This window comes from Microtus ochrogaster, unplaced genomic scaffold, assembly GCF_000317375.1.
Source record: "Microtus ochrogaster isolate Prairie Vole_2 unplaced genomic scaffold, MicOch1.0 UNK30, whole genome shotgun sequence".
NCBI classification, from domain to species: Eukaryota; Metazoa; Chordata; class Mammalia; order Rodentia; family Cricetidae; genus Microtus; species Microtus ochrogaster.
The window spans coordinates 2975591-2996767 of NW_004949128.1; the positions used below are offsets into that span (position 1 = coordinate 2975591).

Below are 21177 nucleotides of genomic sequence, written 5' to 3' on the forward strand. Positions count from 1 at the left end.
AAATGCATTTGTAGGCTTTTTGTGAAGTTAGAACTTGAAGCCTATTAGTGGTTTTCGAAACTAATGATGAATCCTTTTTAAAGTCTAACAGACCTTTGTCTAAATGCCAGGGCTGCCTATCTCAGTGGTGCTCCCTTGATTGAGAGACTCCGCCTCCTGTGTGCTTGTTTCCTCCCATGTAAGAGTGGCTTTTATTTTAAGAGCTTAAGGTGAAGACTAACCAGCAAGAGCCCTGGGTGGCAGACTGTTGTTACCAAGTATACAATAGAGCTCTTGAACGCATTCTTCACACCTCAATGAAATTTATCTTTTCGACTAATGTTTCTTTAATTTCTCATAAAGTTTACTTTATGTAGTTGATTCATCTTTTATTCTCCAGGCGGATTCACTTGCTAATGTAAATATAGTACACATTTGCTTCAGACTGGGGAGTGACAAGAAGCACAGAGCTTGTTCCTGTTTGCAGCACATTTATAGTTTAGACCAAGGACTGACACTATTTAAATAAACATATGAATGACTATGCTGACTGCTTGTCATAACGGCAGTCTCCTTAGTGTTCCTGGCATGGTTTGCCTCCTTTTTTCTTCCTCCTTTCCCCTTACCATTTCTTTCTCTGACAGGAGCCCCTAGCCTGACAAGTGTATCTAGAGGGGCTCTGTTCTGGTAGCCCGTGGACAGTGTCATGAACCTGGCTCTTGATGACTCCTCCCTTGACACAGTCTTGGGACCACTCACAGATCAAGAGACATCACTGCAGAGATAACTGTATTTGTGGAGAAAGCTTTGCTTGGAGGGGAATAGTTTGATGTCATTTAAAATGTAACTTCAGATGACACGTATTTTTAAGCAAAGGATTGAATAAAGAGGTTGCCACTAATACCTGAAATGCAATGCTAATTCACAGTAAAACTGATGTGTACACATGAAACACACATGTATGAAGATGTCTATGATGTACAGTTCAACTTAAAAGGCAGCTACTAAAGTAAATACACATACATCATATATATATATATACACATATACACACACATATATAATCTGTAACAAAACTGCAGAAGTGCTTTTATGTGTATAAAGATCTATATCCCATGTCCTGGTTATCACTGTTACCAACTTGTAAACTCAAGTCAAAAACTATAAACAGGTGAGCATTTCATAATGTCATGTATCATATCTATGCTATAGTTGGGGCCTTCAAGGACCAGTTCAGGAGTTGTCCTAGATGTTTGGGACAGATCAGTAAAAGTGATTTGGAAGACAACATAGCCTTTGTGCATGAATCCAACCACTTCTTATTAATGCCCAAATACACATCCAGCACACAACTAAATAGAAACCCATTAAGGAAATGTTATTTCTTAGGGCACACAAAACAGGAGTCAGTGCACAGAAGAATAAATTTGAGAGTCACACTAATAGAACCAACTCCTACAAGTAGGCACCAACTGAAATTCTTTAGCTAATGCCCGAGTCCCACACCGACCCCGATATTTATCTTTCTTTCCCTGTGACTTCTTTTTCGACAGGTGGAATGTTTTATTAAGCATCCAGAATCTCTGGAGCTCTACATGTTTTTGTGAAGATCCCTGACAAATTAGAAAGTCAAATTAGCAATGCATATTTAATGCTGCTTTGTAGTTGTTTTTTTTTTAAGTTGGCTGCAATGTTTACTCTTTGAGAGGGAGTTAATAATTATGCAAATTGAAGAAACAGTCTGCCTATGGTATAATGATAATGACTTGGGTTTTTTATCCAGATTCAAAGTATTTCTGTTCACTTCTTAACTTCACCTGTGACTCGGGAGGGGGTGAGCCAAGGTGGAGATCATGAAAATGGTTGTTTTCGTCAGTCTGGTCTTAGGTGAATGAGTAATGAAATTTGCATAGCCTTGCTGTCCTACAGACACTGCCGATGGCCTGTAAAATGAACGTTCACCTTTTTGTGTTATTTCTAACAAGATCTTCATTTGGTTTACTTTGCTCCAGAAGATCCTGGTGTTTCAGAGTTACCGTCTCTATACCTAGGAGCACTAAGGGCTGGTCCAAAACATGGTAGGTAGTCCCACATGCTCTGTCACAAAAGCATGTGACACATTCGGATAAATGAACATGAGCTGGGGGCTTCCTAGAAAAGTGCACAGAAAGCGAGACATGGGAGAGACATCCATCTGAAGGTGTTAGAATCAGGTCTTGGTGGCATCGTTAGCTATCTCCACTCTGTGAACTTGCTCTGTGTTAAGACTTCCTGCTACACAAGTCCATAACAAAAATATTACCTAAGCCATGTTAAGCCTGTCTTTCCTGTTATTTACAGACAAGAACACTTCTTAATATATAACCTGATAGTTCCTAGATTGCTCAGTATGTGCACACATGTTTATATACATGCAGATACAAACATTGCAGAGAAACTAGAGCCATAAACTTGGCGTCTGATTGACCAATGAAGTTAGCTGATACTTGCTGAAGTGCATGGAAGGAAACAATGGCAGCTTAGTGAAGCTCCTCTGGGCACCAGGGGGGTCCATATTGTGTGATCAACCAATAAGAAAACCACTTACTATTCGCACTTCGGCTTTCACTGGGACACGTTTCTCCAGTCACTCATGATCGTCCTGCCTCTGCGAAGCTGAAAGACACAGGAGGGGAATAAATATAAAACGTGCAATCTCGTTTTGGCATTAGGCAGTAATTAAGTATTTTGCCCTCTGCATTCCAGCTGGATGCTTCCAGCCCCAAATAAACTTCCCAAGCACATTGGACATTTTCCCAGGAAGCTACTTCAATGGCAGTGGTTTTGCTCCAACCAGGGAATCAGGTCTGCTGCTTTATCTGCCAACGTGCAGAATACAAATGATGTTCCATGTTCTCTTGGATGTCAATCTAAATGCCTCTTCACTCCATGGGGCACATCTTGGTGCTTTTCAATTTTGCCACGTACACGGATTCAGAAAGAGGATGAGATTTGATTCAAGTTAATGACAGTACGACAAACTTGTGTTGAAAATGTGGAAGGAAAGAGAAGGTCTCTTTTTCTACAGAGCTAGATATGGAGAGGATTCAATTCTGGCAGCTATCAGTGCATATGTGTGTGTGTGTGTGTGTACATGCATGCATGCGTACATGCATGTGTGTGTGTGCGCGCGCGTGCGTGTATGTCAGTCCGTCTGTCTGTCTCTGTCTGTGTATATTGCAGTTTTGAGTGAAAGGTACCTAGCTCTGATAAGGCCTCTGGATCCTGCTATGTTTGAATGATTGGCACTTTGAGGAGTAAGCAGTTCATACCCTCTTTGTTGCTAAGCCAGGCTAGTTTGATTGTGTTGACTTTTGTTTTCCTTAATCAACTTGGTTTTGCCCTTTATACTCATTCACTGATTACAGTGAAATGAAGACAGCTGACACATTAATCAGCGTCCTCATTTATCTTAAACACTTCTGCTGCTTTAATATTAACAGAGGGGAAACAGACCTGGTACTGGAAACCTAGCCAGGTTTCCCAGGACTAGTGGGGTCATGGACCTTACAAAAGAATTTATTACCACCACTTTCCTGGACTTGCACAATTCCTTACTGCATTCTAAATCATACCCTTATACCCACAGATATTTGTAGGCACTACCCCTCGTCAAGGGAGACTTTCTTTACAGTAAATGGAGACCATAATAGAAACTTAACACAATGCAGAGATTGACAGATTGCATGGAGCCCAGCCCCAATGGACACATCTACATAACTCCTGAGTCTATGGCTCAGGAAACATGATGAAAGAGGAGATGAAAAGAAAGATTGTAAGAGCCAGAATGCCAGGAGGTCTACTGTGAAACAGTCTCTTTTAGAAATGGCTGCGTATTTGCCCTTCCCAGAGAAATCCATGCACACCTCTTCGGGCCTTCTTTGTTATCTAGCCTCTTTGGGGCTATGGATTGTAGGTTGGTTATCATGTACTTTACTCCTAATAGCCACTTATGAGTGAGTGCATACCATGATTGTCTTTCTGGGTCTGGGTTACCTCACTCAGGATGATTTTGGGAGGCCGGCTCCTTTCTGAATGGAGACAGGAGGAGTGGATGGGGAGGGGGTTAAATGGCAGTCAGGGAGGGAATGGGAGGGGAGAGGAGAAAGGGGGAAACTGTGGTCAGTGTGTAAAATAAATAAAAATTGTTAATTAAATTAAATTAAAAAATGATTGCATAAAAAAGACCAGAACAATGGCAATATAAATAGGCATGTTAACATATTAGGGGATTTCATGGGGTCTTACCTGTAGACAAAGAACTACAGGCAACTAGTGACTACTGGGAGAAGGGGAATTAGCCTTTCCCAAGCATGAGCATAGTTATTGGTTGTCCAAATATGCAAAGTATTCATCCCTGAAACCATACACACACATACAAGAAAACAGACTCAGCAGAATCTCTTTATAAATATTAATGTACACACATACATACATGATCAGTCTTGAAACCATATACACACACACAACAAAAGACTCAGTATAATCTATTAATAAATATTTATGCATACATATATACACATATGTAGAATAAGAATCAAAGAAAAAATATTTATGCATACATATATACACATATGTAGAATAAGAATCAAAGAAAAAGTGGTTATCACTTTGAGAATACGGACCATGAAAGCAGTTTGAGGAAGGATAGCTGGGAAGAATGGACTGGTGGTAGGAAAAGGAAGAAGAAAGTAATATAATTCTATTTTTACTAAAAAAAAGTAAAAATCCTTTTGCTTTGGAGGACATGAAGGAGTTATCTACATCATTCTAACAAGATAAAGATTGCATACATGCACATACACATGCCCCCACACACGCATGCATATATACACATATGCACACACATCGATGCATACACACATGTTCACAAACACACTCATACATATATGACTGAGTGTGCACGCATGTGCACATGCACCCCCCCTACACAGAGTGTGAACTTTAGATGCAAATATATGTTCTCCCAGAAGGATCTGGAAAGAGGTTGTTTGTTTTTAGCTGACTCTAGTCGTCTCTCCCCAGGGGACTGCTGGCCTAATCTTACAACCTGTCTTCGTTCCGTTCATCTTGTTTTTTTTAAACTGGTCGTCTCTGTGTCAGTTTGCTCTGCTGGCTTGTGACTGGACTAACCACACACAGCACTCAGACCTTTCTAGGGCCCAGTTGACTCACCGTGAGTCACTAAGTTAAGGGTCCCAAAGAACCTGTCCACAGCCTCAACCCTGAATCTTGATGGACTTCATTTGGCTCATAATTTCAGAAATTGATCTATGTTTAAACATTGAAACATTTGACATTAGAAGATTTTAGACGTCATATAAAAAGCGTGAAAGGGCTGTCTATACAGTTTTCTTTTTTTTTTTTTTCACACAAAGCATTTCTGTCTTTATTATCAGCAGCTTTAGGGTCAGGAGAGCATGTCAAATACAGCCTATTGGGGGAAATGAGTACGATCTCTCATTTCTTAAAATTCTTTTTTTTAAATTTATTTATTTATTGAGGATTTCTGCCTCCTCCCCGCCACCGCCTCCCATTTCCCTCCCCCTTCCCCGATCAAGTCCCTCTCCCTCATCAGCTTGAAGAGCAATCAGGGTTCCCTGACCTGTGGGAAGTCCAAGGACCGCCCACCTCCATCCAGGTTTAGTAAGTTGAGCATCCAAACTGCCTAGGCTCCCCCAAAGCCAGTATGTGCAGTAGGATCAAAAACCCATTGCCATTGTTCTTGAGTTCTCAGTAGTCCTCATTGTCTGCTATGTAAGTCCGGTTTTATCCCAGGCTTTTTCAGACCCAGGCTAGCTGGTCTTGGTGAATTCCCGAAAGATCATCCCCATTGTCTCAGTGTGTGGGTGTTCTCACGTGATGACCTAGGGTGAGTGTGAGAGGCACCTGGTCTGGGATCTCATAGCAGGGCAAGGCTGATGATTCTTTTGCCATATCCTCCATGTGGTTTTTCTTTGCTCACTACTGCCACCTGCTGGGCTAACTATAAGCACAGTGAAGGTCAACCTCTGCCCTTAGCATCTACTTGGGGCTAACTCACCTGAAGCTCACCTTTTGTTTTTTTCCTTATCCTTGTCCTATTGTCTAAAGCCCCCAAGTGCATGCATTATTTATTTGATTAGGAAAAAATGGGTTTATAAGTACATTTGTGAAATGAAATTTTGCTATTTCCGTTAGGGGGCAGACTATAGATGAAAGCCCTGTAGTACCATCTACCAGGCAACATAGGAGACTTTGGGAGATTTGGTCACTCTGTAATCTTTTCTAAATTATCCCCCTCTCTTGATTTTAGTATCCATGTCTATCAAATAAGGAAGTGGTGCTAGACTTCAAGTTACAAGCTGCTGACCCATTGGTTATATTTGGTTACTGAGTCTTATTTTTCTTTCATTGATTCACTACAACAACTAAAGGGAATGTGTCAATTAATAATCCAGAATACAGACTTCCCAGGCCGTTTTTAACAATTCAGCAGTATTTCTCTAAATTCCTGTATAACAACGATATGGTATGTGGCTTCTCTCATTCTTCACCCACCTCCAAGCACGCACATTTATAGTCTCACCGTTTGTTAAAGTCACTATGTCTTAGTCTTGCCTAGTGAGCACTTTCTCTTGATGTCCTTGAATGAGATGCCTCTCATGATCCTCCTCTCGTGAGCAGAGGAAGATGCTAAGTGTCAGAGATGACTGGAAGCATTTTGCTAAACCTTAACGAACTGCTCCTCCTTCCCACGGGGAAGCTGAGAAGCAGCAGTGTGCAGGCCTTTTGTGAAGGTCCTGCCACACAGCTAAACCTGAAAAGGCGACAGCTTGGCTTTGAAAGTAGCAGAAATGTTCTTCCGTTGGGGTTGGTAGCTGATTCTCTAAGTAATTTGCAATTCAAGTGTCTCTTTGTTTTGTATGAAAATTTGCTGCTATTTGGAAAGTGGGGACGAGCTAAATTGCATCCTGCTGGTTTTACTTTGACTGTATCAAAAAAGAAACTGTTAATCTGGTTCCATAATTAACTTCCCTGTTTTAAAAAGGCCCTGGGAGAGAGTCCAGAGAGTGGCTGTCAACTCCCTGCCTCTCTGCTCAATAACTCTGTTCAATAGGATGCCCTGAAAAGAGACTGGTTCCAGGTGGAGAGAACTCCTGATTGTCTCTCTGATCTTCAGTCTCCTTCATCCCTATCCAGCTAGCATTTAGCAAGCGCCCACCGCAAGTAAGGCACTGGATCTGTTGAGGGTACCAAGATAATAAATCCCTGAGTAGCTTCCAAGGAACATAGTTAATTTTCCATCTATCTATCTACGAATCAGGCTCCTCCCTCCAAAATATATACAGTTTTCTTTTCCAAGTTCTATGTGAGGCGTTAGTATTTGAGAAATACAAAACAGACTAACACATCATTCAAAAATTCTAAGTGACGAGCTCACTCTTGACAAGGGCCATAGAGTTAGCTTCATTGAAAAGAAAGACCTAATATTGGCTCTGATGCCTAAATTATCTGTGACCTTCCATGTGCTTAGACTTGTTCATGAAGTGCTAGGGAGGAGGGGGCACTGAACCAAGCAGAGGTAGGTGGTAGACGTTAAATCTGAAGACTTTTCTGGCAGGAGGAGAGGGGCCGCACTAACATTAAGAATGGATCCTGATGGATAAGATAATGACTCCCCGAGGATGCCCTTGTCCTCATGCCTGAAACTGTTATGGAAAAGAACTTCAGGAATGACATTGCAGTTCTAGACCTTAAGAGAGAGGGGTTATCTCAGATCGTTAGAGTGGGCTGTAGAGTAGGGTCTTTAATGGTGCCAGAGGGAGACGGAGGTTATTGTTACAATGATGATGAAAGATGGTGAGAAAATGGAAGCACGAGAAAGATTGATCCACTATTTCTACTTAAAGATGGAGGAAGCAGGGCGTGAACCAAATAACATGGGCCATCTCTAAAAGCTGCAGATGGGTCTCGGCTGAAAAGTAGCAAGAAATGAGTTATCTCAGTCTTCCCCCCAGGAAGAAACCACATTGAGTCAGTACCCTGAGTGAGGAAGACATCCCGGTGTCTCCCATTATTCTGCTTTTAAAGAATCTTAGCAAAACTGGCTGTTTAGTTTTGTATTCTTCTGACTGCAAAAGACCGCGAGAGGTCAAAGCATCCTACAAATCTATCTTGGGCAGCAAGATGAAGGCTCTAAAGATGTTTAAAGAATATGTCCTGGTTTCTCCATGTAATATTTTACTTCTATCTCATTTGCCAAAACTTGGTCACATGATCACATGCAGATTGCAGAAAGCATAGACAGGTAATTGCACATCAGGATTCTCAGAGGCTGAACACCTTCCTCTTCCATATTCAAACTTCAAGTGGATTAAATCTCAAATGTCAGATACCCAATGATGATAGACTTTGAAGAAAAGATAGGAAAAATGAATCATGACATTGGCCTGGAGAAGGATTCTTTCTTTAGATGAGATCACAAAAGCACAAGCAACTGAAGCAAAGATGTGTATGTACTCCTTTGTACTGTTTTATTTGGATAGAGAAATATGTATACATAAGCAAATGAGATTATGTCAAAATAAAGGATTTTTTTTACAGGAAATGACATATAACAGAGTAAAAGACAGCCTACAGAATGGGTGGATATAATTGTATATTATATAACTGATTAGAAGTCCATATATGGAACTTAATGCAATGTAAAAGACCTTGATAGACAATGGCTAGGGCTCTTGTTAGACACCTCTCAAAGGAAGGCATGCAAAATGCCACAGCTAAATGAAAAAATATTCAATATCAGGGCTCTTCAAGGTCTTGCAAATTAGCCTGCAGTGAGCTACTCCCTCGCCCCAATTAGAATGGTAATAATAAAAAGACAAAAGGAATCAAGTATTGATGAAGGTACAGAAAAAAAAGCAAGCCATTATATTAAATTAGTGGAATTCTATTTAATACAGCTCACTTTATGAAGGGTCCTCAAAAATTAAAAATAGAACTATTCAATTACCCAGCAGTCCCAGTACTGATTATATATTCAAAAGGGGAGAAATCAATGTAAAGAAATATGTACACTGTCATGGTTATTGCACGAGTATTCACAGTAGCCAAAACTCAGATTTTACCTAAATGCCTAACAACAGATGAATAGACACAAGACAAAAAATATGCCCTGTATATGTGGATTCCTATTCAGCCATGAAAATGAAATCATGAGACAAAAAAGAATGACTGAACCTGACATTGTGTTAAGTGATAAAAACAAGATATAAAAAAGACAAAAACTGTATCATTTCTTTCACCTATGGGAATATTATAAAGCATATCTCATACAAGTAGAGAGTAGAACAGTGATAATCAGAGTGTTATCAGGGGAGAATGAGAAAGGAAAGAAAGGACAGGGCGGTCGACAGAGTCAAGTGATGTGGGAATGTCATATATCAATCTGTTGATTTCATTGGTTAAGCAATAAAGTAACTGTTTGGCCCTCATAGGTTAAAACATAGGTGGGAGGAGTAAACAGAACAGAATGCTGGGAGGAAGAGGAAGTGAGCTCAGACTTGTCAGCTCTGCTATCTGGAGCAGAGACGCCATGCTCCCCTCTCCAGATGCGATAACTCTGCTCTCTGGGACACACACAATGAAGCTCTGACCCAGGATGGATGTAGGCTAGAACCATTCCCTGTAAGACTGGTGCTCATAGATTATTAGAGATGGGTTGATCGGGATATCAGAATTAGCCAGTAAGGGCTAGAGCTAAAGGGCCAAGCAGTGTTTAAATGAATACAATTTGTGTGTTGTTATTTCGGGGTATAAGCTAGTGAGGTGGCCAGGGTGCTGGGGACGCAGCCCCACCACTCTTATTACTACAGTCAAGGACATAAGATGGAGGAACAAGCTTCAGTGATCTACTGTACTTCTAGCGTGGTAACTGTAGTTAACATGAGCATATAGTGTATGCTTCAGAATAGCTCTAAGAGGGTGCTCCGAATGTTCTTATTCCAAACACAATAAATTCATAAAGTAGCAGACATGTCACCAATGTATTCATGCATCAAAACTTTAAATCATACTCCCAAAACATGTCTAAATAGTGCTAGGATTTTCATTCTTAAGGTTGTGGGAAAGAATGGATTTGGGGAGAGTAATAGCATTAGCATTTATGTGGTCATTTATACGGAGATACTGGATGTCTCAAAGAGTCACAGCTAGGAAACAATCCTGACTGAAATGTAAATTATTCACTCTAGATTAACCCAGGTTTTCTCTTTCCCTGCTCATGGTTCCCTTCTTTAAGTCCATTTTTCAGTCTTTGTTAGTTCTATTCAATCTTCAGGACCCGTTTCAGTTCTTACCTCCTCCAATAACTTACTCTAAATTATACCCAGAAGGAAACAATCCCGCTCCCTCCCCATTCTCTAAACTTCCTCAACATTGGTTTTATACTTAGTCTTTGCCACCCTATTTTACAGGGGGATCTCTCTCCTTGACTCCCTTCCTACCCCTCTCTCTGACTGTGTGTGTGTGTCTGTTTGTCTATCACATTTTGGAATGTAGGCCATTTTCTTATGTACAGCTGTATTACCCACAATGCCTCTGAACATGTTATGAACTATGGTAGCATCTCACAGAAGAGATCATCATTTTGAGTTCTAGTCCTCACACTTCTTTCCTTTTAGAAATCATTTTCTCCTTTACCATAAGTGTTCAGCTAGAGACTTCAGTGCTAATCATCCTGCGGTTGTTTGTGACCTTGTAACTAGTCTCATGGCCAATGAAACGTGAGTAGAAGTGTGGATCCAAGGTCTGAGGCCATTTTCAGTAGGATAAAGCTACATGCCCAACCTTTATCCCTACTATGACGTGCTTGCTGGGAAGGAACACAGAACCCGTTTTGGTTATAGGATTGCAAGTCACAGGCTGAGAATAGTAGAGCCAACTATCCATCTTGTGACTTGAGGTGACCTTTTAGAACTGTTTGTTTCTCTAGTCTGCCCTTTCATCTTTGATTAAGTCCATCCTTCTGAGTGGTCTCCATGATAGTTTACCTGAGTCTTACCTCATTCGAAAGATTAACTGGTCTTTAACAAAAAGAAATACAGCTTCCAATCCTAATTGTCATTTTACCAGGACTTCTACAGTCAAGCCCTAAAGGCCGCTGGGACATGTGCTGGAGATGTAGGCTCAGATTCTTGATCTTGGTTAGCCAGGAGGGTTAAACAAAGAGGCTGGGTCTGAGAATTGAGCTATTACTGTTGAAGTCATTCTTCAAGATATTTTTAATTAGGAGTTATGTTCAGACTTTTAAAACAGTATTTTGTACTGATACCCACTGATTTATGCTTCTTAAATCCATCATCTTAGAAAATGAGCTGCCGTTGTCTAAGTAATTTTGCCATTGGGAACATTCTACAAAGTTCCATTTTTTCCCCCCTGCCATTCCTTCTTAGGAATCTATTTAGGCAATTCTGCTGAGCATTCATTTCCTGGGTGACTATTAACAATAAAATGTTTTGTATCGGTGTGCTGTCTAATACTTTCTGAGCCCTTTCACAGTCTAACAGCATTTCATCTAAGATGCGTGGGAAGTTGTGGCTCTGGATCTTGAGTATTCCTCTTCCTTTTCACATTCTCACTCTGCAGCCCCTCAGTCCCTCACAGCAGAGTCTTGAAATGGCTGGCATTTAGCTATCTCTTATGAAAATGTTACGGTGCAATCATATCGTCTCTTCAGGTAATGACATACTATTTTTGTGTCATTTCATAGACCCCCACAAAGATAAAGAATGGTCCTCACTACTAGGGACAGAGCAATGAATAAGGCAGGCAGTGTTCATGTTTGTATGGATCTAGTGGCAGCTGGTGAGTCACATTTCCAGATGGTGGTTATCTGTGCATCTTCTCTGAACAACTGTTGTCCTTCTGTCCCCAGCGTATGATTCTGATGGAACTGGTGCCCATGGAAGGAGACAGATAGTCCAGCTCTGCCTTTTCTGAATATTGCAGTCCTCTCCCTTCAGCGATTAGAACAAGTAGAGTCATAAGACCCCAAACATAAGCCAGTTGACGTCACTTCTGGGATTTAGAATCTAGAAAACAAGAGAGCCAAGCTCTTCTTCTGATCTGTCACCTTAGGCAGAGATGGAGTTATCTTGAGGTCAACTGGGGCTATGTCTTTCCCTATAGGTGGAGAGACAGCTTTTCAACTGAGGAACATAGTCATGAAGAAGTAGTGGGGAGATGGAGAGGCAGACACTGAGGGATGGATAACTATGATAATTTGGGAGGCGAAAGAATAAACTGGCAGATACTACAATTCCTTAGCACTTGCCATTTGCAAGTTGCTTATTTGTTGAGCTGAACATGACTTTTGAGTTTCCTAGTTTAGAAATCTCTATCACCCGGCTTGGTGAACTGAACAGAAAACATGCGTGGCATTACTCCTCAAATGAATGAATGGCACACTATTGACTCCATCTCCAGCTAGGTGATGATGCTCAAGATTTTAAAAATAATTTTTACCTGTGTTCTCAAAGTATTTCAGTGCACATTGGTAGTGAAGAAAAAGGACTTAATCATCAGGCAGGTCTAGCTTTGATGTCTAACTTCAGAAGCAACTGGCTGAGTGATGTTCTAAAAAGAATAAACATTTTATCAAATGAGTTTGGGGGGAGGCCATATGGAAGTCAGGGTTCAGACTTAAGCATGACAGCTGATGTATAGTTGAAAGTACCTCTGCTGTCTCTAGCCATGAAGCCACTTCTGAGAGGCTTCTGTTTTTCAGAAACTGTGTCAATACTATGGATACAGGAGAGTGTGGCAGATGTGGGCTTTATCCTCAAGGGGCTTCTGCCTCAATGGAATGAGATGGCAATGCTGAAGCAAACAGATAAAGGATTAGTCTGAGGGCATGGTCACTGGCCATGGGAATAACAAAAGAAGGGATAGAAGTGAGTGGGGTATCCCAACTCGGTGGTAAGAAGGCTTCTAAGGAAAGATATAGTTCTCCAGGTCTGAATCTCAGAATCAGCGGCATCATTTAAAGTCGATACTAAGATTATTTCTTACTCTCTTGCATACTGAAACAAATAAACCAACTTAGGCAAACACAATGCTTCAGACAGAGAAACACACAGATATGAAAGCTGAGGCCTCCACGTGTTTGAGTGCTGGAAAGGAAGCTGTGTAGCAGGATGTGAAGTGGGCAGGGAGAACAGTGGGGGATGTGAGATAGAGGCTAACATCATTTGCTAGCCACTTCAGCTGCACTAGGAGGGCAGCCACCATATCAGGAGCCAGGAATGCAGGCACAAAAGGACAAAAAGCTACCTTGAAAAGCTCTCAGCTCACCTAGAGTCACCAACTTTTGTCAGGGGAGATTTCAGGTGAATTGATTTTTTTTTAAAATAACAATATCTTGGTCATATTTCATACCTGCTGTTACACTTTGCCATTGTGACTGATCTAGGGACAGAAAAAGACTTCTCTCTGAAGTCTTTCTTCTTGAAGGAAGCAGGAGACAGTAAATATGAGCTTGCTCACCAGGAAAAATCAGTGAACTTCATTCTTACCAAGGACAACCCATACCACACAATGCTTTGCAGTAGAAATGTGGGTCATACCCATTAAAACCCAGAGTGGCTGCTCAAGCTCTCTGCTTGTGATGGATTGCAGTAGAAGTCATGTTCAAGTACTTTCCACATTGGCTGCCCTTGGACATTTTCTGATTTCTCTATGCAAAGTCATTTGTAGGATTGCAATGTTTTATTCATGTGACTTTGAGGGTCCAGAGGGCCTAGAGGAGCAGAGGAGAATTTATCGGTGAGATAGAAAAGGGTAGAGTCCAAAATTGATCAAAACTCCTGCGAAAATCAGGACACAGTGAGATGTCAACCTATTTCCCATAAGAATGCCTTATCGTTCTCTTGCTGGGAGATCACGTCCATCTTCATAGTTTTAAATACCACCTACAGACTGATGATTTTGGAATTGCACGTATATCTCAGACCTTCCCTTGAATACTCAATCCTAGTTGGAGCTCTCAGGCATCTCTAGCTTGACATGGCTCTGCAAAATCTATTCTTAATTCATCTCTACTTGTTTTCACTAACATTCTTTTCTTTCTGTATATTCCAGGATCTTTGTAAATTGTACAACCACCCACCAATTGTTCCTGGTTCTGTTTTTCTCCTCATGCCCAGTTTCTAGTACACCAACTAAGTCTTGTAGCATCCAGTTGTGAACGCCATCTCAAATCTTTCCCTCTCATTGCCATATCCATGGTCATTGCTCAAGTCCTGCTCTCTATCATCTGCTCTGGAAAAGCTTGCTGCAGATTCTTCTTTACTTTTGCCTTCTCGTGGTCCATTATCTACAGAAACGGTTGGAGTAATGCAAATTAGATTAACAATACTCTCATCTCTTGACACACATGTTAAAAGCTTGCAATGGTGTTTTGAATGTCACTCACAGCTTCCCACCTGAATTATGAGGCAAAAATAGTTATTTGTCCACTTCTGCAATCTTACACCTTGCACCTTCCCTGTTCATGTCTAAGTTTTGGTCACAGAGGCATTCTGACTACACCAAGACATGCCAAGCTCATTGACCCCTTAAGGTATTATGATCGGAATAAGATGCCTTCTCAAACCTCTATGCAGTGAACTCCTTCTTTCTCACCCCCAAAATTGCACCTTCTCTTCTTCCTTTTCCTAAAGTGTTATCTTCACCAGTACCATCGTCTATTGCACTGTACATTCTACTCACAGCAAATTCCCAAGTTCAAAATGATACCCTTGTTTCCCTGTCATTATCTATCTGTTCAGATTACATTGGGATCTACAGATATAAGAAACTCTTATATCTTGTAAATGGACTGTCTTCATGACACTGAGCAGGCCTCCTCACACAAGGACCTCGATAGTTGCTGAAGGAATAAACGTGTGAGAGCTTCATCCTGATAAAAAACAATGAGGTCCTATGCAAGATATTCATCAGTATTGCTATAGGATAGGGTCATTTCAGGTTCCCTATCTTCAGCAGCCCAAGGAACTAACTGGGGATGTCGCCTTGGGCTCCTGGGAGCCACTCTGGGTTCAAGTCTCTTGCCAACCCTAAGGTGGCTCCCTTAACTAAGAATTGTGCTTCCCTGCTCCCCTATCCAACCTTCCTTTATCCCAATCATCCTGTTTCCCCAAGTTCCCCCCATCCTCCCCTTCTCACTTTTCTCTCCCCATCTCCCCTTACCCCCATCCCACCCCACCCCCAAGATCCTAATTTTCTCCCCGGCAATTTTGTCTACTTCCCTTAGCCAAAAGGATAATTATATGTTTTTCCTTGGGTTCACCTTCTTATTTAGCTTCTTTAGGTTCACCAGTTGTAGACTTCATGACCCTTATTTATGGCTAGAAACCAATTATGAGTGGGTACATCCCATGTTCATCTGTTTGGGTCTGGGTTACCTCAATCAGTATAGTGTTTTCTATTTCCATCCATTTGCATGCAAAATTCGAGAAGTCATTGTTTTTTACCGCATCATAGTACTCTAATGTGTATATATTCCACACTTTCTTCATGACCCTATCCTATAGCAATACTGACGAATATCTTTGCATATTACCATAGAAACTTCATCTGGTGATGGATGGAGATAGAGACAGAGACCCACACTGGAGCACTGGGCTGAGCTCCCAAGGTCCCAATGAGGAGCGGAAGGAGGGAGAAGATGAGCAAGGAAGTCAGGACCATGAGGGGTGCACCCACCCACTGAGACAGTGGTGCTGATCTATTGGGAGCTCACCAAGGCCAGCTGGACTAGGACTGAAAAAGCATGGGATAAAACCGGACTCTCTGAACATGGCGAACAATGAGGGCTGATGAGAAGCCAAGGACAATGACACGGGGTTTTGATCCTACTTCATGTTCTGGCTTTGTGGGAGCCAAGCCAGTTTGGATGTTCACCTTCCTAGACATGGACGGAAGGGGGAGGACCTTGGACTTTCCACAGGTCAGGGAACACTGACTGCTCTTTGGACTGGAAAGGGAGGGAGAGAGGAGTGGGGAGAGGGGGAGAAGGGGGAGGAGGGGAAGAGAAATGGGAGGCTGGGAGGAGGCGGAAACTTTTTTTTCCTTTTCTCAATAAACAAACAAACAAACAAACAAAAAACCCAATGAGGTCCATGTTACATTGCGGCAGTCCTTCTTGCATTTTAATCCTGGCATTGGTTCCCTAGTCTCTTTATTCTTCTCTCTGTCTCTCTCTCTCTGTCTGTCTCTCTGTCTCTGTCTCTGTCTCTGTCTCTCTCTCTCTCTCTCTCTCTCACACACACACACACACACACATACACAATCTATGAATCCATCTTTTTATTTTTACCAAAAGAAATCAATCTTATCCAAGTGAATCTGAACATAGCTCTTTCTGTGACCATACAGGTATTGAACCTAAGGCCTCATACATGCTAGGCACATGCTGTATTACTGAGCTATAGTCCTCACTTACAGATATCTCAATAGTAAAATATTTTCCTCAGTTTCCATTTCTGAGAAAATTGTCCAAGCACTGAGTATAGGATAATCATAGATTACTAAATTTTTTTTTTTGTACAACCACTGAATACTTCTGTCAACAAAAACACTGACTCAGGTTCTATTATCTAATGCAAGTTAGTAGCTTGAATAAATTATTTCCCAGGTCTGTTTCTCAAATTTTGGCATCTAGCTCCTATATGTGTTAGCACTGAGCCCTTTGATAAATGTCCCAGTGTCTCCTGGCCCCAGGATACTCAGGGTTAAGAATATGCCCTAAAATGTAAGTTAATATTCCTGTTCTTGCAACAGGAAACATGTCTTCATTTGAAAAAATTGGTGAGGGGAGTCTTTGAGGACATAATTAGTTTAAGAGTCCAGGGATAAAGAAATCATCATGAATTATACAGGAAGTTCTTGAATCTATTGATAAGTCCTTATGAGAGAGAAACAAGAGGAGATCTGAACACAGTAGTCAGTTTGACCTTGGAAGCAGAGATTGTACTGCTGATGCCACAAGTCAAGGAATTCCAAAAGCCAGTAGCTGTGAAAAGGTGAGTAGTGATTTCTCCCTTGTGTCCCCAACAAAGCACAGCTTTGTGTGGCCTGGGATTTCCAGCCACCAGAACTATGAAGAAATTTATTTCTGCTATTTTCAGGTGCCAGGTATGTGGCATTTTGCTACAGCCACCATAAGAAACCAAAACAGTAATCATCTCCTAGAGCTGTAGCCACATAAGCCTGGGGCCCACTTTGTGGTCGATTGCTAATGCCACCACATCTCCTGACTTCAATAGGTCAAAATAATATGATGAAGCAATTGATATAGAGTAGAAACCGATGTGGATGGCAATATCATGCATCCAGTGGCAAGGCCTTATTACAGTGAGAGCCTATATGGATACATACTCTCTGTATAGCTGGTGCTTTCCCCTCTTTCCTCTTCCTTCCTTTTCTGCAACCTCTCATTCCTTGCCTTTGCCCGTCTTTAGTTAACTAAATAGCCATTTGTGTGTGTGTGTGTGTGTGTGTGTGTGTGTGTGTGTGTGTGTGTGTGTATGTGACATCTACTTCTTTCCAAGTCTTTTTAGGCTTGGAAATTTTCTACTTCTACAAATAGTATGAAAACATTGTTAACATAGTAATAGCATGAGTGGCTAGCAGTAACTGCCTTCCTGAAGGACCCCTTTCTCCATGAGGATATCTGCTCTGGACCCGCAGATTGCAGAGAAATTTCGCAATGTATATTTGTTGCACTATGAGCAACTACTGTCCATTTTACCGTGTTGCGTATTGTAGATTTTCTGAGAAGCCAGTATTTTGAGGGTGAACATTTTACCCGGTACATTCACCTGCACCTTGAGACCATATGGGAGTCCAGAAGGAGGAGAAAATGGCTGCTCTTCTAAGCGACCTGACTCTTGGAACAAAAGAGTGCAATTTGCCCCACAGATTAATTTGCAGGAGTTTAAACAACAAAAACAACAACAAAATAAACTTCCTAGGGTTGGATGTGAAGGGAAGGAGGCACTAATTGCCAGTGGAGTGGAATAGTCAAAGGTTGGCTGTACAAACTCTGCAGAGGTTGCCCATGGGTGTCAGAACTCATCTATCACCTTTAGAGGACCCAGAGCAAGGGACCCCTTCTGGGACAGACGACATATGCTGACTCTTCCCCCTGGGTGCCTTGCCTGCTGCAGCAGCTGGGCCTAGACATCCACTCCACATGGCTCCACTGTAGCGGGTTCACAGATGTGCCAAACGCCCTGGAGGCTACCCGTGGCTGCTTGCACAATGGCTTGCTCTCGCTTTTTACATCAGTACCCGCTCCTTTTGCTCTGAAAGCAACTTTCCAAATTATCCCCACCTGTGTCTCTCTTCTCCCTTGAGACTGCATGCATGGATAAATTGTTTGCTGTGAGGAGCTTCTGTGGCACTTTTCGGTCCCTCTGCGCTTGACCTTAACACGCATTATTGCAGAGTTATTTGTACCCCCCTCTGATCTTGCCTTCTCCCTTTGGGGCCAATGACTTTTATTTCATACGGTCCATGTCTCCCCAGGTGCACGCATAGCACTTGGCCCAGCATAGAAGAGATATTCAGTGGTTTTGTTAGTGATCAACTACTTACTTTGTAATACTACGTGGCAGGACATTATATAGCAATGGCTTTGTAAGCTAGGAGGGATCAAACAAGTAGAACTCCGGGTTGGCCAGCTTATATTTTGGTGAGGAGGCCAGGAGAATACACATACATCCACACATGTGCAGAAAAAGGTTAAAGCCTTGATAAATGTTAAATTGTTAAATTTAAATTGTTAAGTACTAGAAAAGGAACTGATGTGAAGGCAGGGAGGAGATGATAAAAGCTGGAGGGTTGTTGTGTGACAGATACAGGGAGGTCCCTTCTAAGTGACAACATTTAAATTGACCCTGGGAGGGAGCTAGGAACCACTCAAACCAAGGGCTACAGTGGGGGAGAAAAGGGTTCCATGTATTAACAGAAAGGACTTGCAAGTTCCAAGAAACCAAAGCGGAAAAGTGAAGATATCTGAACGGAGACCGTGATGGCTAAGGCTCAGCTGTTGAGGCTGGGTGCTTGAAAGAGGAGTCCATTTAGAACCTGTGAATATGGCTTATTTCGAAATAGATCCTTTGTAGATGTAATGTAAGATGAAATCACACTGGACCATGATAGAATATAGTGGACTTTAAATCTCTCTCTCTCTCTCTCTCTCTCTCTCTCTCTCTCTCTCTCTCTCTCTCTCTTTCCCTCTGAAGAGAAAACAGGAACACAGGGAGGAAACCCATATGCAGACAGAGGCAGGGATTGGAGTTACAACAGCACAAGGCAAAGAGTACCAAGGGAGGCTAAGATGCCTCTCCTCCTGAGCCTCCAAAGAGGATGGAGGTTTTCCTGATGCCTTGTCTACCATCCAGTGGCCAGCACTGTGAGAGAAGTAAATTCTCGATGCTTAAGTATACTCAGTGTGGTGATTTGTTATGGTAACCCTAGGAGGTCACCATGCAGGCAGCAAGGAAAAGGCTAGACTTCATTAGTGAGATGGAAATCCACTGGAGGATGCTAGACTAGTAATAGGACCTTGTTTGTTTGTTTTAAAATAGCTTTTTAAATACTCCCATTTGTTTTCCCCTGTATTGTTAATCATCTAGGCATTTACTTCTGGTTTCTGAATTTAGCTCCTTTCCCCCTACAGACATGGTGGTGCCATGTGCCATTGCTGTCTTCCTCTAGCTCCCTCCAACTCCAGTGGGAAGCATCACACATTCTGAAGTGATATTAATTAATGTTGATGCTCTTTGCTGACATTTCCATAAAAAAGTGCTTAGTTAAGGGATGGAGCATGCTCTTCTGATTCTCAACACGGTTTGCAACGTGAGTCTAAATTCAATGACTGGCTGACTCGGTTTTCAGGTGCCCAATCAAGCCATTCATGGATGCTAACTGCTTGACACTGGGGGAAAATATATAACTCATGAGAAGAATGGCCAATTGGGGAAATAGGGCAGAAGGCCCTGAAGAGCTCAGGAGAATTTAGAGTTCTCAGTTGGAGAAATTATTTCTTCATGTTGATTTGTGGAGACACTCAGCACACACATCCATTTTAGCTGGTGATTTCTGATTAGGACATTGGATAGCACATGATGGAATGCCAGTGATGTGCCAGCTTCTCAATCACATGTTACATTATTTATTGTATTACCTAACAGGAAAATAGGCATTGTTATAGGGATAAAAATGAGGATAGAGATTACTTGTTAGCTATCAGATCTTGTTTTGGTACGTCATGTACATTGTCTTATATATGGTCAGGGTGGTTAGGCATGGAGGTGGAGCTCCACCTAATTTGATAAGCGCTCCAGACACATCTGTGGAAGGGGCAATCGCCAACACCTGTTTTGTTGCTCACCTCCCTAGACATAGTTTATACCACCTTTCTGTGGGTGCTAGGAACCTATTTGTAAAAGTACAGATGGATCATAGATAGCCCAATGAGAAGAAGTGATCGCCTTGTTCCACACCCACTAAATGTATATTTCCAAATTCGTGAAGAGCAAACAAAAATAGTCAGCCAAGAGGCATGGGGCTTTTCTCGTAGGAATTACTGTTGTAGTAGGAGCGGTGGGCTATGTTCCTGGCACCCGGCCGCCCTCACGGCTAGCTTTATCCGAAGTAATTACACGGAAACTGTATTCTTTTAAACACTGCCTGGCCCATTAGTTCCAGCCTCTTATTGGCTAGCTCTTACATATTGATCTTACCCATTTCTAATAATCTGTGTAGCCCACAAGGTGGCTTACCAGGGAAGATCTTAACCTGCAGCTGTGTCGGGAGTGAGAATCATGGCGACTCTCTGACTCAGCTTCTTTCTCCCAGCATTCTGTTCTGTTTTCTCTGCCTACCTAAGGGTTGGCCTATCAAATGGGCCTAGGCAGTTTCTTTATTAATAAGAAATCAGTCTCACATCAAATTACCAGGTTATAAACTGTTGATTATGTCTCTAAAACGTCTGGAAGATGTTTAGCCCAAAGCTTATTTTCAAGTCTGCATATCAATATTTTGTCATTGGTCACAACTTTGTCCTCTGGAGGACATGTGGGGACATCTAGAGGCATACTTTATTGT

The 21177-nt window shown here is 41.8% G+C and overlaps 1 protein-coding gene across 1 annotated transcript in view; it reads right to left on the bottom strand.

Moving 5' to 3' along the window:
* The window catches only part of Atp10b (ATPase phospholipid transporting 10B (putative)), a 239411-nt gene that overhangs the window by 189403 nt on the left and 28831 nt on the right, over positions 1-21177 (bottom strand). The window contains exon 2 of the mRNA XM_013354123.2: positions 2567-2634. The gene's annotated coding sequence lies outside the window, so the exon portion shown is untranslated. The remainder of the gene's footprint in view (positions 1-2566; positions 2635-21177) is intronic.